Source organism: Rhyacophila brunnea, unplaced genomic scaffold, assembly GCF_057557595.1.
Source record: "Rhyacophila brunnea isolate RB1 unplaced genomic scaffold, BYU_Rbru_1.0 scaffold_15, whole genome shotgun sequence".
In the NCBI taxonomy this organism is placed as follows: Eukaryota; Metazoa; Arthropoda; class Insecta; order Trichoptera; family Rhyacophilidae; genus Rhyacophila; species Rhyacophila brunnea.
Genome location: NW_028232806.1, coordinates 9,137,868 through 9,145,581, shown reverse-complemented (window position 1 = coordinate 9,145,581; position 7,714 = coordinate 9,137,868).

Below are 7,714 nucleotides of genomic sequence, written 5' to 3'. Positions count from 1 at the left end.
AAGATCATATACAATAAAATTTAATTAAAATAACTGATAATACTTAGAATTAATATTGGCCAATGGGTAGCCATCTAAAGCAAATTCTACCGGATAACAAATATTTTGTTGGTGTTATTGACCGTATTAAATATTAAATTCACCTCTACATCAAGGACACTCGACAGGATTTGTATTTTTTGCGTTTTATGGACGTTATTTAGTAATAAACTAAAACTGGCCTCAAAGTCTTGGTATAGCAGCCAATAATTAATCGGTTTAGTTGTTAGATTTAATACACGCAATAAACTAACCATGATAACTATCTACCTATGAAGTAGATACAACATTTTATTCACTAATTTCACAATGTGTAAAATTACAGTATTGTGAAACTAGTTTAGGTTTAAATAAAGCTTATAAAATAATGGACCAAGAATCAAGATTGAAATCTGCTATCAAACGACGCCCACTTCCCAAAGGGCAACTATAGGTGACATTAATTTAACAATTTGATATTAACACTCCGTATTGTATTTGCCTACCTAATAGAGTGCCATGTATTATTGTTTAATTTAAATTTAGAGTACAGTGTTTCACAACCAGATGGGTACCTACCGCAATATACATCGCGTGGATCGATTGTTTTCAAACGCTTATGCAGCACGGCGATTTTCATTGACGCAGATGACGTAGGTATTCGATTCGTCAAAAGATTTCAAAGGGGGCCTCGAAACAGTCCAAATCGGTCATACGATTACTAAATTATACCGATGCTATGCGGGATACAAGCGGAATTATTATATGTGAATCACTTTACAGTTGCATCATGGGCGATTCGCAGATGTATTTGTATCATTTGCGATAATGCCTGCTTCAATTCTAAAGAGCAGTACCAAAACCACTACGAATCGCTATTGCTGTTTGACGCAGATGACGCAATCTATTAGTCGGGAGATTTAAAAAAGGGCACCCGGAACAGTTCTAACCAGTCATACGTTTTTTTTAATATACTACAATTTTAAATATTACCAAAAGCGTAACGAAATCCTTGTAACTAACATCAAAATGAGTTAAACTAAAATATTAGTATTATATTCGATATTTTTACTATGTGTGTTGGTAGCTGGGATTAATATTTTTTTATGACGGGGGCCTCAATATCAGCCAGTGCCCCGAGCCTTCAAGTCCCTAAGCCCGCCACTGCTCTATATATAAATTAATACAGTTCTAATTTAGAAAATAATATACATAGGTCTATCATTCAATTTCCACAATTTAATGCTGTCTCGCTCCATTGGCATTTTTTGAAATTAATGAAATGTTAAGGGTGTATGTAGAAGATAGTTTTCAATGATAGAATGTATTCATTTTTTTTTGAATCTGCTGAATATTTGTCATTGAACCTCGTGAACCCTGTGCTATTACAAACTCCCTGGATTGAAAAAGTTAAAAGCCTTTTTTAAATGCAGTATTTTCGTTTAATATAATATAATTAAAAGTCAATATAATTAACGACTATAAACGAAACATTAAAATATTTTAATTATAAATCGTAAAATTTATGCATCGATTATGAATTTAATTAAGTAATTAAACAGTTTATGTGAATACAATACGATAAAACGACATTAAATACATCATGAATTAGCTCTTAGTCAATTTAATATTGAATCAAAAATGAAAACAGTAATATTTAAATAAGTATTGTACGAAAAAAAATAATGTAGTTTTACTACAGACTTTATTCTTTTCTTACTGTACGAAACATTTACGTTGTTATCTGTAGATTTTAATATAATGTGATTGTTATGTATGTAGGTACTTAAATAAATATTATGGTAATTATGTAATATTGTTATCATTGTTATCATTATCAATGATTGAAAACGTGAGTATGTACATACTGCATAATGGCATTGTTTAAAATGAAAGAATATGAAATTGGAAAACACAACATGTTAGTTCAATGTTATGAGTTGCATCCATTAGCTTTTATCTACGTTGTAGGTTGAACAACGTGTCGATAGACTAAAATTAACATTCAGTCGTCGTTAACATAAAGAAAATAGTGTCATTCACCCCTTTGTATGTGAAAACGTTGACACATTTTTTCGTTTGAGTTTCGGTGAAAACTACCGTAAGTAGATTATAGTACAGGCAGTGTTACTAGATGAAATTTGAAAAGTTGAATAAATTAGAAAAAGAATATATAAGTATTTGAATTGTGTGATATGGTGTTAGAGGAGTAAACCTGGGTGACAAAGAGGACGAATTGAAACAAACAATTAAAACCAACTGAACGCTAAAATAATTTGTATCTAGAGAGTTCTGCAGTTCTAAATCGACATATCGTCGCTGTAGGATTGGTTTCCCGAATAGACCAAATGTTCAGGAGACGAAAAATAAATTTCATAATCCTATATTTAAATACATGGAGATATTTAAATTGTTATTTTTACAGTATATGAATGATGTATCCATTACCATTACAAAGTAATTTAAAGAAAGGGATGGTTTTAGTCCAATTAGATACAAAAAAAACATTCTGCATTAAAAGGTCGATTTCGACAAAAACGGATATTCGGGAAACCAATCCTATAGCGACGATATGCCAGAAAGGGAAACAATCATACACTCATCGACAGCGAGGGTCGACACTTGGCCATAGGTCGTCATATTACGACTATCACAGTTGTATACAAAAATATCGAAAAGAATTCTCTCTAAGTCTCAATAGAATGATTAACAGTCACAGAATAGAATAAGATAGAAATCCGAAAGCCAGGCCCATGTTGGTTTACGACTTATAATACAAAACGCAAGCCTAATTAATGTCCTCAAAAAAATACCAACATTGTATGCGCGTTTCGTTTACATGACAAACTTTAATATACATTACAATATAGACGTAACTATTGAAAAAAACATATTATTTAACACGTGTTTTAAGTTTATCCATTCTTTCTCCACACTCGAAAACTACGGCTTTTTAAAGTCACATCCAGAAGGTAACCCACTTAATTTTATCTTTTCTAGTTACCATTCTAGCATAATAGAGAAATAAAACGTCTCTGCAATAATGTACTTAGGTATGTAGTACAACAAAAGGCTAGAGGAAACGGATAACATCAGAAAGTTATAAAATTTGAAAAGGCAATTTTCTCGTGATAATTATGTTTCTTGACAGTAAAAAAGTGCGAATGTTATATTATTTTATTTATAGGAACAGATTAATTAAAAATAAAATATATGTACCCAGCCACAAATACCAAGAATTTTGAGCAAGATTTGCTTTGTGACGTTAGGCCATAAAATTCAATAAATTCATAGCCTCCGAAAAGTCTTTAAATATCACCAATATTAAATGCGCTTTCCGTTTACGTCACCAAATGAAACTATTGAAAATAACATATTAAACTTAATCCCATATTTTTTCACATAAGTACGAGAACTAAAACTTGTTTTAGTCTTGACTGAAGGCTTATTTTTGTGTTCCCTGGCAGTGACTACCTTGGCGTATCAATGTAAAGTTTTCTACAAATGAATTTGCAATACGAAAAGGCTAATTTAATTGTACATCATTGAGATCCAGAGGTCTAACTAAACGTATAATAAAACGCGGAAAAGGTACACAATAGATGAGAATAGATTAATAAAAAAAATCTATGCTACAAAAAGCGAAAGGGCCCGTCTTGTCTAGAAATCTGCAGATATTATATTGAGCTAAACAAAGCCTCAGGTATTTATTTCCACGCCTTTGATGGAGTAAATATCAAAAATTCCTACGAGTTCAGGGCCATCCTCATTACTCCATGGTATTACAGCAAGTAAATAAAATACTAACTATAATAAGTACTAGAATTGCCGATGACAAAAGATCAACACTTTCAAACTTTAGCCTCTCACGACACTGACATTTCAACTTGGTGTTTTACACTACAGCAATATGTATTATTTGAACACGGTGTTTGGAAACCTGTGGTTCTACTTATTCAATTAAAGCTTTAGTGCATTATGTTTGGAAATATCACTTGGTATTTGTTATTTTATACAAATACCATTATTAATGTCCATGCAATGATTTTTGGAAACCTGCGTTAAGTGTTAATAATGCATATTTTTTTCGAACCCGTATACGTAGGTACATCTATTGATATGTCAACCAGCAGCCAAATAATGCTATATATTATTATCTTGTCTTTCTTTAAATATTTTAAAATACATTTTTATTTACTGCGTTCACTATTGTTTTTCCGACATGTCTTTCGAGTACATAACGAACACCTTATCAAAAATATAGTGGATACAAACACATAATGTGTATTACGCTAACTTTTGGTTGAGTGTGATTGTAAGAAGGTACAATTCTTTGTGGAGTAAACTTAAACGCGTGTTAAATAATAATATGTAATTTTCAAGAATTAGGTATGTCTGTAATATACACTAAAATGTGTCTCGCAAACGCAACATGCTTTCGGTAGGTAATATTATTTGAATATACTCAGGGACTCTGTATTTCTTGCGTTTAATGCCTCTCCCTTCGTTAAATCACAAATCAAAACGCCGACAGTCTTGATATATGACGACTGGCTTTTGCATTTCTATCTTATTAGTGTGTTATATGTGAGATTATGTTATTATAGCATATTTTTTAGCATTTTATTCAACGATATCTGGTTGTTATCCATTCACCTGTTCATCATTGAGAATAGGACACTAACATCGCATGGAGTAAAACAGGCAATGTATGCATTAGAGCAGGGATTCCCAACCCAGTGCGCACTTATACGTTCGCCCGCGGACTCATTTGTACATTTCACAATCATTAAATGAATCATTATCTTTAACAATGAACATAATAAAACCTAAATACAGATGCCAATATAAATGACTGTTTAAGAATATATAAGAAGAAATATTCCCAATATACATTCCTGACTGAAAAAAGTATTGAAGAAATCCAATGCGGCGCGGCATTGGCAAATCAAATGATCCATCTAATTAAATTGTCATTATTTTTGTTATATTATATATTTTTGCATAGGTTTTCTTTTCTTCTTTTCTTTCTCGGCACTACATCCCGGGGCGGGATTTGGCCTCCTCTACAATTGTCCTCCACACGCTCCTTTCCCTGGCTGCTCCTCTCCAGTCTCCAGCCCTCCCCATCTTTCTCCAGTCCTCTTCGATACAGTCAGCCCACCTCTTCTTTGGTCTGCCCCTAGACCGTTTCCACTGTGGGATCCACTTGGTCATGATTTTTGGCGTCCTGTGCTCAGGCATTCTCTCAACGTGTCCAGCCCACTTTAGTCTTTGGGATCGACAGAATTTCACCACCGTTTCATGTTTTATTAACTCTTCTAACTCGTGGTTCAATGGTTTTGCATAGGTACGACGCTCATATAATATTATATAATTATATATATTTTTGGTTAATGATAATAATATGATGTAGAATTTTCTGTCGTAAGTTATATTGTACCCTATCTTTCATTGAAAAAGAAGAAATACCCGCTATTCCACTTTTAGCTATACATGTGCTCCTACTGAAAATAAGGTTGTGAACCCTTGCTTTAGGTGCGAATTAATGAGCAAATACAAATATTAGAAAATTTTGAGAGTACGTTTAACTGAGATCATACATATTTTCACTTTTCTCCGCAGTTTCCCGCTGTATTCCTGATTACCGAACAGTACCTAAATATCATATTATTTACCTATATAGACGTGAAAATTATATGAAGGCAACATGAGGGGAGGTGCTGTACATACTGCAGTGGCGAAGAGTGGAAGTTGGCTGTTAAGATCTGTCATAAATAGTGCACACAAAACTTCAGTCATACGTATTTGTTTTCATTTACAGGCGGTGTAGGTAAGTTTTTAAAATTCAATAATTAAACCCTATGAATCCAAACCATATTAAATAATAAGCAAAAAATACTCGTATCTCTATAAAATATCTAAAATTATGCAATTAAATCATATATAACTTTGGATATTTTATAGATAGAATATTTTTTATCTATTTATTATAGTTTGGTTTAGACAGGGCTTAATGAATTAAAAAAAAATGAACCAGCAATAATGTGTAATATGTATTCTTAATCCAACGAAAACAAATAAGTGTGAATGAAAAAGTGTGCACAATTTTGTTGTATCCCACAAAGTATACCAAAACTATTATTGTTTGGTTTATGCAGGGTTTAATTGATTTTTTAAAACTAACCAACACCATCTGTAAATAGTAGTCTTAGTTCAATAAAAACAAATACGTATATCTAACAAAGTTTAATGTGCACTATTTATTACGGATCTTAACAGTCTACCTCCACCCTTCGCTATTAGTACATAGGGACGTCACTGGAATAGAGCGTATAAAGCTGTGTAATAATGACGTCGATAATCGCAATAGTATGAAAATTATATTAAAGTTAATTGCGCCGCAGATATATTTATTACTAAGTACCGTATTTCTCTATTAAGAATTTTTATCCTAACTGTATTATAAATTGGTAATTTTATAGTACTCCAAATAGATTTTGTGATCGAGGTTTTTTGAGATCAAAGACCAAACCAAAGCCTACTGTAACCCAACAATAAGTAGGTTGTGTTAGGTTTTGGGTCTCAAAGCACCATGACCAAAATGACGATATGCAGCACTATAATATTACCTTATAAACTTATGTTAGTTATCCAATTTTATTGTTTAAAAGTAAAAATATTACCAATTAAATGCGACATCGGTTAATAATGCACAGGTATGCGTCGTTACAACCATTTGAGTGTTCCTCACAGTGTTGCCATCTTTTCAAAATGAAATTATAGTACAGGGCTTCCAAAATTATAGTTTTTTTGGGGGAAAAATATAGTACGTGTTGTCATCTGTTGAAAATATATAGGTTTTTTGTTTCTCAGAAAAAAAAATAACGGAGAATTTGAGAAACTCCGAGACCCCTTTTTATTTAGGTAGGTAAGTACCTCTTCCGATCAAAATGCTTACCGAAGAATTCAAAAAATTTCATTTTAAGCCGAAGTCAAGGGATCTCCTCAAGGAAGTTCTCAAAATCTTCTTATATTGCGAAATTATAGTACTTTGCACCAATTTATCCAACGGACATATCGTAATTTTGGTACTTTTTACATATAATTTATAATTATAGTAAGGTTGGCAACAATGGTTCCTCAGACAAAGCATAATGATAATAAAATATTGTAAATATTTAATAATAACAACGCATAAAAGGTTATCAACTGAACTTACAATATAATATAGTCTATAATCCATTTATTGAATACAATTTTACAATGCTGAAAATTGATTTAAAATGCCAGTAAATAATATTTATGGCTGTAAATAAAAGAAACATAATATATTTTTTAAATGCATAAAATATTTACACACCTGTGTCAGTAATGATAAGATTTTCGAACACACAATAATATTAATTCCCGCCGTTTTCGGTGTTATTAAAATAACAACAAAACTGCATTATTCCACTTTTAATATTATACTTTATAACATTGTGTAGCACAGTTTAAAACTGTTTAGTACAGTTTATCAATTGCTTTTTATATTTATATAATAAATAACACACCACAGTGCAATCGCGAATAAATACTTTTGATAAGAATATCTCACAACGCTCTTCACGCACGTCCGACAGTCACGAAGGTCAAAAGAAGACTGAATAAAATTCGTTTTCATTCTATTGATGTGATTGTTTTCTATTGTGAC